At 33.3% G+C, this 17,041-nt stretch overlaps 1 long non-coding RNA gene across 1 annotated transcript; it reads right to left on the bottom strand.

Moving 5' to 3' along the window:
* Positions 1-8,695: 8,695 nt before the first annotated feature.
* On the bottom strand, positions 8,696-9,982 carry LOC136232331 (uncharacterized). The gene is made up of 3 exons (XR_010690467.1): positions 9,863-9,982; positions 9,565-9,748; positions 8,696-9,216 (listed from the first exon to the last, which is right to left on the bottom strand). It is a non-coding gene; the product is annotated as an uncharacterized lncRNA (long non-coding RNA).
* Between the last annotated feature and the right edge of the window lie 7,059 nt (positions 9,983-17,041).

Here is a 17,041-nt window from a genome sequence, read left to right as displayed (position 1 = left end):
TGATGTGGCTGCTAGGAAAATACAGATGACCGGTGATTGACTTAGTTCTTTATATTACATCCTCATATGTACAACTAGCTATTCGACTTCATAGATTTCTCAATCATCTTTACATCATAGTCTTAAAATAACTTAAACCAAATTTATCATCTGTTTAATTCAAGCTATATATATCTATTCTTCTTTTTAGAGATTTACTTACTGCATGCCATGTTATCCTCCAAGCATAAGCCCCTATATTCAAGACTTAGTATGTTCACCATTCATACTCTTTCACATATGTATCATTTGTTCATGTTTATAAGGGACAACATCAACGATGATTTTTTATGAACAGTAATTGAGGTTCGTCGACTTTGTGCAATCTTTCATGAGAATTCTTCGAAAATTGTTTATATGGTCTAAATGTATAATAACATCAAACATTACAATTTAGGTGAAATGACTTGAAATTGTCTAATGATATAAGCAAATTTCAGATATCAAGTGCAACAATGAATTTGGCAAGGTGAACTCACCTCCACCATTTTTTACCCAAGGCAGGGCTATGCGAAACAAAAAAGAAAAATAGGATTCACATATGTTCAGGTATCCAATAGACAGTCCCATTTGTCATGTGGCAGCACTCTTGGTTAGAAATATTACATTTTTACTAGAAGCAGTAATTCTGTCTCAGTCTTCTTTTTTCAGAGATGTAGGTCTCATCGCAAATCTTGCCGGACCAACCATTTCCGCAGTTCTGGTGTCAGGAGTTGTAGAATTCTGCTCTCGAGACATTGCTATAGGTGCTCCGGCAGCCGTGTCCCCTAGCTCCACCTATGTCTGCTAGATCCCTTGAATACAAGCAGGAAAATTAAGAATCAGAAAATACAGAAATCAAAACTGGAAAATAAAATACAAAAAATACAATCCTTCAAGATAGTTAACGTAGAACTAAGTTAGCAGCCACAATTTGAGGCTTTTATCAGCAATAATTGTACTGGTTGTCAGCAATACAAATCAAATTTTATTGCATAGATGGTATCTACATAATTGTAATTTTTGCTAGAACTAGTACTTGTTTTGCCTTGATATTCCAATTCCAAAATCCTAATTTGGAGAGACAAACATACTAGAATCTTAAACACATCATATATATTCACACTTTCTCTCTCTAAAACAAAACACCCTTTCTCTCTACCTGAAATCAATAGTTGTGCTTCCTTACTAAAATCCAATTGAAACATCCCAGTCCATTTTAGTCCCCCTTCCCTCCCCTCTCTCTAGTTTCAAACCCGATATACTGAAATATTAAGCACCAAAAAACTTATATAATGACCAATGGACAACTCATACATCTATATAATGACCAATGGACAACTCATACATCTAGATCCTAAAACAAATCTGTTGAAAAAACATCTGTAATCCAAACTTCGAACATTTGGATCTGAATCGTTTTTTTTGTTGCAACCACCTAGATTTACTGATCTACGGATAAATCGTTTCCACTTTTACTAAATCTGAAAAAGGTATAAACGATAAAATACTGGAGAGTAGATACAATTTGTACACATAAAGAGATTTGATAAAATATTTGAACAAAAACTAAAAAAAATAACAAAATAAAGAAACACAAGAACCTAACCAAGTAATAAGAGGAGGGAAGGAATACAAACTTTTTTCATGCTCCTTAAAGTAGATGAACAAAACTAAAAGGAAAGTCTGTATATTTGATTATGGGATTTGGACGAAGATGTGAAGAAGAGAGAAGAAGATTGGCGGTCATGTATGAGAATTGATCTAGATTAATTTAATTTATATTGATTAAATCATTCATATTTTAAATGTATATATATTATGTTCTTGATCATTTATTTGGTAACATATTAAACTCTATTTGATTATTCACTTATATTTGTGATTCAAACTCAATTTACCGTAAATGGAACTATCAATATAACATTGTTTTAACACATCAATTTGATATATAGATTGTCACACCAGATAAATTTTTAATTATTTTACTTTAGAAGAATAGTGACCAAGAGTTTGAATTATTCACATAGCTGACTCGTTTAATGTGTTAAAAAACAAATGATTAAGGGTTGATATATGGATTTAGAATATTATGGGGCTTAATGTATCCATTTACAAGATAAAGAACCTAATCATTAAAAAAAATTAGACAAAAAGCATCTGGAGGTCGCTGGCCTTTAATTTTTGAGTTCATTAAACCTCAGGTCTTTTATTTAGATAGGTTAAGCCATTGGTCATTTATTTTTAGTTACATTAAAGCATTGCTTACCGAATTAGTTAAGTGTAAACATTTAATTCATTTAAAAAAATCGTTATTCATTTCAAAAAATGTTTGTTCTTTAGTTAGTCGTGACAAAAATTTAATGCTACCTTTTCTTTACTTTTTTTATTAAAAGGTAGAGGATAAGGAATGGAGGTCCGAGACATCCCAACAGGATTAGCACCCCTCAGACAACTACACCCGAATCCAATTCAATAAAAATAAGTAAATAAAATAAAAAAAACAAATAATGTCAAAAAGAGAAATGGTAAGACTAAACGAACTGATACAAGTCTTTGCCATTACAATTGTCCCAAATATAACTAGAACATAAACGAGGATGTGAGTCCCACTAGTGAGGCTCCGAACTTATCCTGCCAAAGTTGGCCAGCACATCCGCAACCTGATTACATTCTCGAAAAACGTGCAACACAAAAAAATACATTTCACGAATCAAGGCGCGACACTCCATAAGCTCCTGATGTTTCTCCCATGGGGCCGATAAGTCGGCATGACGAAGTAGAGACAACACATAGGTGAAGTCACTTTCAAGCCAAAGATGATGCCAACACTTATTGTAGGCCAAACGAATTGCATAAAGCGTAGCATAGAGTTCCGCAACATGCACCAGGGAACAAGTAGTTTCAAAAGGAAATGAACCCACAGAGTGTCCAGCAGAATCCCGAAACACACCTCAATAGCCGGCATTGACAGTCGTAATAGAGCCATCTAAATTACACTTGACCCAGCCAGGCGGAGGAGCTGACCAGCAGACTGGTAGAATCTTATGCGCCTGGGATCGATGAGGCAACAACTGCAGCGTGTGGAGCAGATCAAGTTCAACCGTTGAGTTCCAAATAGAGGCGAATGATAGAAGATTAGTCCGACGAATTTGAAGCCATTGAAGACTCAGTGCAGAATGGATATTAGGGGAAAAATCTGAAAAAACGGAGTCATTGCGCGTTTTCCACATTACCCAAAGCACATGAAGGACTGCACTGCACCAAAGAGAAAAAATCTGAGAGCTAAACCTCTGATCCGTAGCCCAGCTAAGCAGACCCGTAACATATGATGTGATAATTCGTTGGCCAAACAGGAAGGACACACTCTGCCAAAGCGTCTGAGCAAACCGACAATCCATAAACAGATGTTGTATGGACTCACAATTCTCAAGGCATAAACAATAATGGGAGACAATAGACATACCTCGAAGCCGCGGAGCATCATGAGTGGGGAGATAACCAAGCAAAGCGTGCCAATAAAAGAGAGAGTGTGCGGATGGAATGAATTTTCACCAAAGGAACCGGTAAACTGCTAATGAAGACGGTTCATTCCCTAACTATTATATTCTAGACTTCTAATTTATAAATTTCAATCCTTAAAATATATTAAAAGTACTGATTTTACTAGTTTGACATAATCCAAAATTATGATTTGACATAGTTGTGAATAGTTTTTAAAATATGAATTTCTGTGTAATTTTCTAAAAAAAAAGGTGATGGTCCAGTTAGGTAGGCTTATTGGACTATTTGGGCTTGAGTGACAATGGCCCATTATCCTTCCACTTCTCATAGAGGGAGGTAATCGTTTCTCTATGAAGCCAGCCTCACGCTGTGCCCTCCACACTATGAACCCGGAGATCCAAGCCTTCGCCTAGAACCCACAGTTAGCTCTTAGCTTGGAATGGACGAGCCAGATTTTAGCCGCTTCAAACCCAGCCTTCTAAGGCTTAGCCATATTCCATCACTCTAATGCCCTCACTTGAGTCACAAGCTCTCGTTACCAAGCTCGGCGAAAGCTTATTGTTTCAACCCAACTTATAAGGCATAACATATATATGTTTTTAGGCCGTGTGGGATGCACAAACTTCCCACACTAGGAAATGTTGGGCTTGGCCCAATTAGAATTTATAAAATTAGCCCACTTATGTGCCTTTAAGTTTTCTCAAGTGAAAAACATCCCACATTGCTTTCAAAGCACTTGGTGGAGATGTTTATAAGGAAGGTCCTCACATGCTTGGGGTGTGCCCCAAGGGGTACCCACTTTTGTGAAAGGGTGAGGACCTACCACCTTGGTTGACCACCACACACGCGCGCCGTCCGACCGGGCCGGGTTGGGTTGGTGTGGTGTAAACAATATAATTTTTTATTGAAAAAAATTAATTATTAATAATATTTTTATTATTATTTTTTATTAATTTCGGAAATCAACCTTCCTGATTTTCCTCATTCACCTTCTCCATGAAATCAGAGCTCAACAGCTCTTTTTTCCTAGTATAAATAGGTGATGTGAGACTGCTTTTCAACATACAAGTACTTTGATTCATTCTACATTTTTTCGAAACTGAGCAAATATACAGAGAGTGTATACAGAACGATTTTCGTACGGTGCAATACAAAAATCGTATTTGAGAGGGTTGTTTTATCCTGGAGTCGACCGGAGTTCATACTGTTTGCTAAATTCCGGCAGTTCCGCGAACGTCTTAAAGAAAGTGACATTGTCCGCGACTCTGCCCATTTAATTTTGTTCGGTTTGTTCCTGGTTTTCTGAGTTCGAGTTTCAACAATTTTAAGACGATTCAATTACTGATGATGGCTACCGAACAATCAAATGGCATCGCTGAAATCAATAAACCATTCCGGTTTGAAGAAGCTCACTTCCGAAGGTGGAGACAGAAGATGTTGTTCTATCTCACAACAAATAAGGTAACTTCTGTTCTGACTTCTGAAAAACCAATTGTTCCTAAAGATGGTAATGAGGCAGATGTTTGTGCTGGTGTTCGTGCTGCTGAAAGATGGACATAAAATGATTTTCTGTGCAAAAATTATATACTGAATGGATTGACAGACGATCTCTACGATTACTATACTGCTGAAGAAAAAACAGCAAAAGTAATTTGGGAAGCTCTGCAGAGGAAGTATGACACTAAGGAGGCCGGATGGAAAAAGTACGATGTAAGCCGCTACCTCAAATTCCAGATGACTGATGACAAGTCAGTGGAAATTCAATCTCATGAATTACAGAAGATAACACATGAAATTATTTCAGAAGGTATGCCTTTAAACGATCAATTTCAAGTTGCTGTTATTATTGATAAATTGCCTCCTTCGTGGAAAGATTTTAAAAATGTTTTGAGGCACAAAACAAAAGAATTTTCGATGGAAAGTCTGATTACACGCCTCCGAATTGAGGAGGAAGCTCGAAAACAAGATTTAAAAGAAGAAGTGCTTATTGTTTCTAATAACACTAAAAGGTCCACTGCGGTTCTGAAACGCACTCAAAAGAATTTTAAGAATCAAAACCGCAAATCAATCCAAAATCGCAACACCCGAGTTAATTTGAATTGGAACCTTCAAAGGAACCAAAATAGGCCACACCAACAACCACCTAGAAATGATGCTGCTTTCCTATGCTTTAATTATGGCCAACCAGGTCATATGGCACGTAAGTGCAAGAACAGGCCAAACACTACTCCTAGTGTTAACCTGACTGAAGAGCAACATAATTTTGTTGCTATGATTTCTGAGATCAACCTCATAGGTGGATCAGATGGGTGGTGGGTAGACACTGGTGCTTCTCGTCATGTTTGCTATGATAGAAGTATGTTCAAAACATACACTGCTGTGACCGAAGATAAGAAAGTGTTATTGGGTGATTCTCATACCACTATTGTTGCTGGAATTGGTAATGTGGAATTGAACTTCACATCTGGAAAAACCTTAACTTTGAAGGATGTGATGCATACTCCAGAAATGAGAAAAAATTTGGTTTCGGGTTATCTTTTCAACAAGGCTGGTTTTACTCAGACTATAGGAGCAGATTTATTTACTTTGACTAAGAACAATGTATTTGTAGGAAAAGGTTATGCTAGTGAAGGCATGTTTAAGGTGAATGTTGAGATTAATAAAGTGAATGCTTCTGTTTACTCTTTGTGTACTTTTAATGTTTGTCATGCTCGTTTTTGTCATGTTAATAAGCGTATCATTAAAAATATGAGTAACTTAGGATTAATTCCAAAATTGAATTTGAATGAGTTTTCTAAATGTGATTATTGTAGTCAGGCAAAAATCACAAAAACACCTCATAAATCTGTTGTTAGGGATTCTGAACCTCTAGATTTAATTCATTCAGATATATGTGAATTAGATGGAAAGTTGACTAGAAATGACAAACGGTATTTTATAACCTTTATTGATGAATGTTATGACTTTACTTTTGTTTATCTAATGAAAAATAAAAGTGAAGCGTTTGGCATGTTTAAGTTGTTCATAGTTGAAATAGAAAATCAATACAATAGGAAAGTCACGAGACTTCGTAGCGATAGAGGCACAGAATATGGTTCTAGCCTGTTTATTGATTTCTATAAAACACATGGCATTATACATGAAACCACAGCACCTTATTCACCAGAAATGAACGGTAAGGCTGAAAGGAAAAATAGGACACTTACCGAATCTGTAGTAGCTATAATGCTTAGTTCAGGTGCTGACTCACATTGGTGGGGAGAAATCCTTTTGACTGTTTGCTATGTGATAAATAGGGTCCCTAAATCAAGAAGCAAAATCTCCCCTTGTGAGATCTTGAAAAATAAAACACCTAGTCTATCATACTTTAGAACTTGAGGTTGTTTGGCTTATGTTAGGATTCCTGACCCAAAGAGAGTCAAACTTGCTAGTAGGGCTTATGAATGTGTGTTTATCGGATATGCTGTGAATAGGAAAGCATATAGGTTCTATGATTTGAATGCAAAAGTCATCTTAGAGTCAAATGATGCTGACTTTTATGAAGATAGATTTCCTTTTATATTGAGAAATAGTGGGGGTGCATCATCTAGTAGCTTACCTGCTGTTAGACCTATAGTGCAAAAAGAGATTGAGGAATCTGAACCTAGGAGAAGTAAGAGACCTAGAGTATCTAAAGACTTTGGTTCTGACTTTTATGCTTTCACAGTAGAAGAGGATCCACTTACTATACAAGAAGCCTTAACCTCATTAGATATGGGAAAGAGTATGAATGATCAACATACTAAGTATCATATTTTGGGGCTTGTGCTTGGAGAATAATACCTTGAAAATAGCCGTTGCTATAAGTAAATCTCTCAAACCAGAAGAAGTTCCATAGCAGAGACAAAAATTGGTCAATGTCCAGATTTACATACTATAATTGCTTGTATACACTTACATTCTATACTTATATTCATTCATGAGATTATTAACCAATATGCAAATGGAAATTAAAAAATGTACATCTAGATATTGAGCACTAATTGATGGAAGAATCAAATTATGTCAATCCCAATGTCATTTTGGTTGGCTTATGTGTCATGGAATCCCAAATGTCCACTCGGCTTGCTGGGTGTACAACACGGGTCCAACTCGCCATGTGTTTCTAATTTCACAAATTAATAAGATTGCCCGCACTCGAACCCTCGACCATTTAGTCCAAACCGATGTCATACTATATCATGGAACCAATTAAGCTAAAAGCTCAAGCCCTCTAACATTATACACTTGCTTAATTGGTGGCTTTATTTACAATCATACCAACCTTTGAATAATAATGTTAGAGAAAAGATTCATAACAGGGTTATTTTGGACAATAATCAGTGGCCTAAACCTTTACAGGTGTATGTTAGGAGGAAGAAGGGACAGAAAAAAGGGCACTTGAGAGTTAGTTACTATAGGGGTATTTGGGGAATGAGTTAGTTAGTGTGTGCTGTCAGAACAGTACATTCTTCTATTATATACTGTAAAAGGTATGAGGCATGCATTTTTGAAGTTGTTACTTCTGCTTTACCAGGGCTCTCCCATTTGTGAAAAGAGAGAGTTAGCATTACTTGTATTTCTCTTTCTCTCCAATTATTAATATTCATCCCCTTTTTCATTCATACACTCAGTTCTCTATTTTATTGTGTTGAAAGACAGGAAATATATTTACCAGAATATTCGCATCAAATAATAATAATAAATCAATATGACAAAATGTTCAAAGTTCATAAAAAACAAAAGGCCTAATACACAGATAACCCCTGAACTTGTCCAAATGTTGCAACTGCCCCCTGAACTTTCAATTGTAACAACTTACCCCTCAAACTTGTCTAATTGTAAAATATAACCCCTTAAACTTGTCCAATTGTAAAGTATAACCCCAAATTGCCGACATGGACTGCAATTGAAGAAACACGTGAAATACAAAAGATGCAACGCTCGTGGAGTGTGATAATCAGATCTTTGGCATGATACGAATCCGGGGAAACATTTTTATGTTTGCTTTAAGTACGGGGTAAAAAAATTCCCAATTTGGGGTTATGTTTTACAATTGGACAAGTTTAAGGGGTAAGTTGTTACAATTGAAAGTTGGAGGGGGCAGTTGCAATATTTGAACAAGTTTAGGGGGTTATTTGTGTATTAGACCAAAACAAAATTACAAATTTCTATAGACTACAACTAAAAATAAATATGAGTTATGAAGTGAAGATTGTAGCACGCAAACAATTATAATAAGGCGCTTCTTGCTTGTGAATTGAACACCTCCAAAAAATTGAAATGAACCTCTTGTTTCTCTTACAAATCTAATTGGTTGTATACATGTACATTGTATACTTTAATATTTAAAAAAATGGTTCTAGAGAACAGAAAATTATGGATTCACCATAATTTTGATGTCTTTGTCTTCTGGAAATGTATATTCATGATGTTGATGAAGATCATTAATCAATTTGTAAATGGACATTCAAAAATGTACATCTAGATATTGAGCTGATTGATTCAAAAATGTTATACTGAGCCTCAACTTACTTGCAATGATAAGGGAGTTATTTCGCGGACGACATTCTGCAATCATTGCTAGCTTATCCATTTTTTTCTTTTGAGTTGTACGAGTGGCCAGAACATCATCTAGACATGGATTTTCTTCAAATTCTTTTACCATTGTTCTTCCTGTACAAAATTAAAATTATCACATGAATTAACTAAGTTAAAATTAACCCTCTTTTCCATTAAAATCATTGCATGAATCATAATTAGCACATCTAGAGTTTGAGGGATGGCAAGATCTATTCAGATTTCTGAATCATTAGTTTTCCTACGCCAAATTAGTTTCTAATGATTCTCATCCGCTGAACTTGTTAAGATTTCTTTTAATTTCTTAAACGTTGCAAACTTGATATATTCAGATTGATTTTATTCATATATATAAAGATCTGGTAAGAATATATTCTAGATTTGTACAGATTAATTTTATCTTAAACATTCCAAGTCAGATCTATTCAGTTCACAATAGCTTACCTTCCTTGCTAGCCTGAACACCCATCATTACATCTCTCTATTCAGTTGGCGTGTGAAGGAAGTGAGAGCTCTCTTGTGTGTTTCTTTGTCAAGTTTTTTCTGATATGCAGTATGTGATAATTGGAGCAGTTCTTTGTCTAGCTTCCCAGCATAATTCCAAGTAGTCTTTTTGCTGAACTGATATCTGATAAAATACAATACTCAAAATTAGATGGGTCTAAATATATACGTTCATAAAATGTCCTCCAATCCGAAGTAATTATGAGAAGAAAATCAAAGATGAAGAGAAGAGACTGACCTGATCCTCTTTGGAAAGACAATTTGGAAAAGATGAGAAGCTCTATCACACTAGTTTTCAAAGACATGGAAAGTGAAGGTTGGAGAGTGCGAATTTATAGAGCTCCAATTAGGGTTTGATGGAATCAGTTAAGAGAGACAAGGCAAAAGGCCAAAGCCCCATATTCTATTGGGCTTTATATAAAAAGAATCCAATTATTTGTTTTGATTCTTTCAGAAAAAAATTAATAAAAAATTAAAGGAGCTCAAATTCTTTAAAAAAACAGTAAGCTGAAATTAATAATATGAAATCATAATTTGTTTCCAACATTTAAATTTATTGTTTTGCAAATTCTTAGGTTTATTATGTATATCAAAGAGAACTAATTATGTTTAAAAAACTAACTAATTAGTTTAGCCCTATCATTATTGGTTAAGAGCAAATTAACACATATTTTTCAAAATCACCCCACTAACTAAGGATATTCTAGCAATTATTGCAGAACGTGAATAAACTCCTTTCTCATACTGCAAATAACGTATATTGACACCTAGCACAAATGGACAAGGAAGTAAGGGCAGCAAGGGAACTTTTCAACACCACCTCACATGATTGAGGATCAAAATTGCTGATAAACAAATGCAAGTGCACAGTGACGAATACATGATTACTTGGATGGGGGCCGATTTTATATGTGCGTTTGCAAAAAATAAAATAAAATGTTAAATCTAATTTGCTTATTTTTTTTTTGTATATACGCGTCTTGTCATTTGAGTTGTCAAAAACTAATTTTTAAGTATTATTGTACAATTTCTAAAAAATAAACTAGATTTTGTTTAAAATTCATAACATGTAAAAAAAGAGGATTTAGGGAAGGTCGAATAGGTAAAAAATATTAAAAAAATTGATTTGAGAGGGCTATCATGCAAAAAAAAAGTAATAATTTCGATTTAAGTAGGAGGCCTAAAGGGCGGCCCGGTCGCATTACGCGTCCCCGCTGAGCGAGGGTCCGGGGAGGGGTCCCACCACAAGGGTGTATTGGGGGCAAGCCTTCCCTTGCCAATTTAATTGGCAAGAGGCCGCTCCTAAGACTCGAACCCGTGACCTCAGGTCACACGGCAACAACGTTTTTACCGTTGCGCCAAGGCTCGCCCTCTTAAGTAGGAGGCCTAACAGGCAAAAAAAAATTAGAAATTTAGATTTACTATCTAACAGATAAAGAAAAATAGAAATTTGTATTTAAAGAGGCCTAATAGAGCAAAAAAAATTTGAATTTTGGATTTGGGAGTGCCTAATAGGCCAAAATATTAAAATTTTGGATTTTGGAAAAGCCTAACACTTAATTGGCCATCTTAGAGGAAGTGAGGGATGGAATTTAATTGTATCATGAATAGTGAAGGAGAAGTGAGGGAGTAGGATTTGATGGAGGAAGTGATATTTTTGATATAAAGCCGATTGAAATGTTTTACTAATCCTTCGGCTAAACAGACGCAAGCATCAATAAAACCAAAGGAATTCATTTTTGCTAATTCTTGTCATTTCCATAATTCTCTCTAAGATTGGAAATAAAATATTCTCATTTATGGTTATGGTGCATGTATATTTTTTATTCCATTAATAGAATATTGAAAATCTTGTATAAATTAATTTCATTCATATTCCATATTTGTTAAATGAATTTGAGATTATCAATGATTTTTTTAAATTTTATATCTTTAGGTTTTTTTATATGGTTGTAAATCAAATGTACCTTTTACGTATCATCCATATATATATATAACTTAGTTGAATATATATAACTTAGTTTTTAATTTACTTATTTGTTTGAAAACATGTGATATAGTTTATCAATAAGTTGAAAACATGTGAAGAAAAATAAGTTTGAAAAATGTTGAATATAGAAGACTAATTTAAATAAAACACACTTTATTATTGTTATTATATGATATAATCATTCTTTGGTATAATATTATTTCACATATACATCACAAACTCACTTTTTATTATTTGTAGACTCTTCATTCAGTTTGTATGTTTGTTAATTTTTGTTTGGTTCATCCATAAAATATAATAACATATTTATACCAATCTTTATTGATTTTGAACTATAAATTAAATAGGTGAATCAACATAAAATCAGTTACACAAACACAAATCTCGATATTAAAATGGCTTTCAAATTTCTAGTTCTTTTTATGTAGGTGCATGGACCTTATTTGATCTCTCAATCATACCTACCAAGTTGCTTAGTTTTATGAAAATAATTACACCGGTAAAAGTGAAATCTTGTCAACCCATTCTCATGCTAATCAACCCCTTAACCCCGCTTGGGTATGATGGGACCTAAGCCTAAAAATTAAGGACCCAGATATACTTGAAAGGTTGTCGAGGCTATAATTTTCGGAGATTTTAGCGCCGGTATGGTACATTAATTTAATTAAAAAAAATTAGTCACTAAACCTTACAAAAGTACCAAGTTCCTGACTTTTATAATCACCAATTAGGCTCCCAACGTATATTAAAACTGTTAACTAAAACTCACTAATAATTGAAATAAATTTTAGTTCAACTATTATATAATTTCAGTTCAAGCAGATCAATATTTTATAATATTTTAGATTTTTGTTATCGCTTCAGTTTTTAATAAAAGCATATTCGGTTAAATCCAAACCAAAATCAAATATATAATCGGTTAGGTTTATTTGATTACTAGAACTGAACAAACAACTGAGAATATCACAAAATAATGAATCGAAAATATGAAATAACTCAACCCATAACTAAAACTAAAATTTAATATACATATGATAACCGAACCAAAATATAAAACAATTGCACCGATAGTCAAAACTAAAATATAAAATACAGATCATAACTGCAATGGAAAAAAAAGAACCAAATTGTTTTTCTAGTTATAGAAGCCATCAAAATAATGGTGTCAGCATACGTTTGGATCTAATTTAGGATTTTACAGGGTAATGGCCTTTAAAGAATAATTTGAGGTTCTAATTGATTTTAAACTTATAATAGAGATCTAATTATTCTTTAAACCTAACAAAAATTTAAGGACTTGATTTAAAAAAATAAAAGTAGTGTGACTAACTAGAATACCTAAAAAAAGTTTAACAACTAAGTAATGTCTTTTGCAATTTGATCAGACTCAAATTTTATTCCAGGGAAAACTCTCAAGTTAAAATTCAAATTTACCCTTTAATAACTACAAAAATGTCTAAAATACCAGTATTAGGATTCTAGTACATGTATAAAAAAGAGGGGAGAATAGGATTGTAGTACAAAAGTTGCTTCTGAATTTTCAGTTGTCATGGCAAATATGAGTGTGCAGAAGAAAGAAAATAACATTGAAATGTCCAAAAGGTCTTCGTCTTCATCTTTCGGGTGGGAGGATCTGAATCCAGAAATACTAGCTCTGATACTCATCCGAATCACGATAGAAGAAAGGGTAGGACTGGTTTCGTTGGTCTGCAAAAATTAGTTAGCATGTGTTTCAGGACCTTATTGTTGGTCAGAAATCAACATCCAGGACTGGTGCCAGAAACGGGACCGTTCTATCCCTGATGTTGACATGGTGGCGTGTAAGCTTATGAAGCGCAATAGAGGTTCATTTTGGTTGCTCTCTGCTTACAAGCTTGGAGATCCAGGCTTCTTTTATGCTGCCAACTGGTAATTGATTAAAAATCTTTTCCTGTTTTTTTTTTGTGCTGTTTGAATGTTTAAAATGATTCATTTGATTTGAGATTATGACTGTTCACAAAAATCCATTTGAATTTCAGAGATAGCCAATGGATTGTTTAGAGTAATTTTGGAAAATTTCACACTTTCCTTAAGTTTCATATTTGAATTAACATTTTTTCCTAACAAGGAAAAATTAAATTTTGACTATATGGATTCTTTCTCTTGCTCTTGAAAAATATACATTTGATTTACCTACATGAATCTATATGTTTTCTGTACATGTAGGGGGGAAAACTTGAAGGTGCTGAAAATTCCAATTAGTGAAGTGACAGATAAAATGGTGGAAACACATGCTGGTTCACTAGTGAATTTGAGTGTTTTAGACATTAGTTATTGTTTGAATGTCACAAATAAAGGAATTGAAGAATTTGGAAAGAACTGCAAAGGCCTAATTGATCTGAAAAGAAACTTGAGATTTGCCATGTTTAAGGAAATTGATGATAGTGAGGCTAGGGCGATAGCAAATACAATGTCGGGTCTAAAGAAACTTGAGATGTGTTTTGGGTATTTTGGAGAATTGGATCTTGAAGCCATACTTACTAACTGTACTACTCTTTCACATGTCAATATTAAAGGGGGTTGGAATGTGAAACTCAAAGGCGATGTTTTGGAAAAGTGTTTGAAGCTTGAGTCTTTCAATGACCCTTCCTTTGATGTATACAGTGATAGTGATGAAGATGAGGATGATGCAGAATTTACATATTCTGAATAGTTTGGGAATTTATTTTATGAGCAGCAGCAATATAGAGACAGAGAGAATTTATTAGTATTTTTGTTTTATCAGCAGGGATATGAGAGTTTGTTGGTATCATGAAATGGTGTATTCAAATGATGAATAATACAAAAAAATATTACTTGCTTAATCTTATATTATGGTGAATTAGATCAAAAAATAACAAATGAATTGAAGATATTAGGTTTAATAAACTATACAAAAGAAATATTCCTTATGCGATTAATTGTCTAAAATAAAACGACAATGAAGAGGTTGATGATGAATTTACAGATTCTCAATAGTTTGAGAATTACAAATCTTGTTTAATTAGTTTGTTTTTATTTAGGAAAAATTACACAATTTCATTCTGTGTTTTTTATCTTTTTGTTTATCCAGTGAATAAAGAATCAATGTGTATATAATATTAATATAGACTAAACTGATTAATACCAAATTATTGTTCTAGCAAATGACTTATATTATACGAAATAATAATGAATGTTTTGGGATTTTTCTTTACATATAAATAAAATTAAGAGATTGTGCATATAAGTTTAATATTTTTTTAAATAAGAATCTGGAACGAGGAGTTGAGTTAGCCTGACATCCCAACTAGGTCGGCACCCAGGCCTCCACCAACTCCAAGTCCTAATGTAATAAATTAAAAGAATAGAAGAGTGTGTGTACAAGAGACTAGGAATAGCGTAAATAAAAAAGGTTCAAACGATCATTAATAATAAAAGAAGAGCAAAAGGATGGCGCAGAGGGCCACCATGTGATGCCGGAGGAATTGAGGCCGAAGTTAGCTAAGGCGTCCGCCGGTTGGTTGCCTTCTCGGAAGATATGTGATATTCGGATGGTCATGTTCCTGCAGAGAGCAAGAGTTTTGAGCCAGTCTTGTCTGATAGTCCAGGGGACTACAGTAGAGCGCCTATTTAACAGATCAACAACAAAGGTTGAGTCTGATTCGATCCACAAATTCGTCCATTCTTTCTCCCACGCTAATTCAATTGCAAACATTACTGCTTTCAGCTCCGCGATGTGAGCTAAAATGTTATTATGAAGTAACAGATTAATTATAAAGAATGTGTGCATATATAGAAACCACTTGTATACCATATACTAATTTAAATTGTATATATTCAATAACAGGAAGATGTTAAATTATGATAGGTAATTATCAAGTGAGATACATTTGTTTTAGACTCCTTAATAAAAAATAAATAAATAATGAAAATTTACAGTTTTTTTTTTTGAAAAGGGAAATTTACAGTCTTTAAAAATTATTTACAACTATGTTAAATGATTATTTAGATGATGTCTAACCAAGAAAACCATCATTTTTAATATATTTTAACCAGTGGCGGAACCAGGACCCCCGATGACCCGGGGCTCAAACATATCAGTAAAAAAAATTTGAGGAAACACATGCTGGTTCACTAGTGAATTTGAGTGTTTTAGACATTAGTTATTGTTTGAATATCACAAATAAAGGAATTGAAGAATTTGGAAAGAACTGCAAAGGCCTAATTGATCTGAAAAGAAACTTGAGATTTGCCATGTTTAAGGAAATTGATGATAGTGAGGCTACGGCGATAGCAAATACAATTCGGGTTTAAAAAAACTTGAGATGTGTTTTGGGTATTTTGGAGAATTTGGTCTTGAAGCCATACTTGCTAACTGTACTACTCTTTCACATCTCAATATTGAAGGGGTTTGGAATGTGAAACTCAAAGGTGATGTTTTGGAAAAGTGTTTGAAGCTTGAGTCTTTCAATGACCCTTCCTTTGATGTATACAGTGATAATGATGAAGATAAGGATGATGCAGAATTTACAGATTCTGAATAGTTTGGGAATTTATTTTATGAGCAGCAGCAATATAGAGACAGAGAGAATTTATTGGTATTTTGATTATATCAGCAGCTGTATGAGAGATTGTTGGTATCATGAAATGGTGTATTCAAATGATGAATATAATACAAAAAAAATATCACTTGCTTAATCTTATTATGGTGAATTAGATAAAAATAATAAATGAATTGAAGATATTAGGTTTAATAAACTGTAACAAAAGAAATATTCCTTATGCGATTAATTGTCTAAAATAAAACGACAATGACGAGGTTGATGATGAATTTACAGATTTTACACATTTTATTTAATTAGTTTGTTTTATTTAGGAAAAATTACACAATTTCATTTTGTGTTTTTTCTCTTTTTGTTTATCCAGTATATAAAGAATCAATGTGTGTATAATTAATATAGACTAAACTGATTAATACCAAATTATTGTTCTAGCAAATGACTTATATTATACGAAATAATAATGAATGTTTTGGGATTTTTCTTTACATATAAATAAAATTAAGAGATTGTGTATATAAGTTTATTATGAAGTAGCAAATTAATTATAAAGAATGTGTGTATATATAGAAACCACTTGCATACCATTTTAAATTTTATATATTCAATAACAGGAAGATGTTAAATCATAGGTAATTATCAAGTGAGATACATTTGTTTTGGACTCCTTAATAAAAAAAATAAATAATGGAAAATTTATAGTTTTTTTTTAAAGGGGAATTTACGGTGTTTAAAAATTAGTTACAACTATGTTAAATGATTATTTAGATAATGTCTAACCAAGAAAACCATCATTTTTAATATATTTTAACGATTGAGGTTTATAAATTATGAGTTTAAGATATATTTTTTATGTTTACAATTTATG

This window comes from Euphorbia lathyris, chromosome 6 (assembly GCF_963576675.1).
Source record: "Euphorbia lathyris chromosome 6, ddEupLath1.1, whole genome shotgun sequence".
Classification (NCBI taxonomy): Eukaryota; Viridiplantae; Streptophyta; class Magnoliopsida; order Malpighiales; family Euphorbiaceae; genus Euphorbia; species Euphorbia lathyris.
This window is presented reverse-complemented; position numbering and strand designations above follow the sequence as displayed.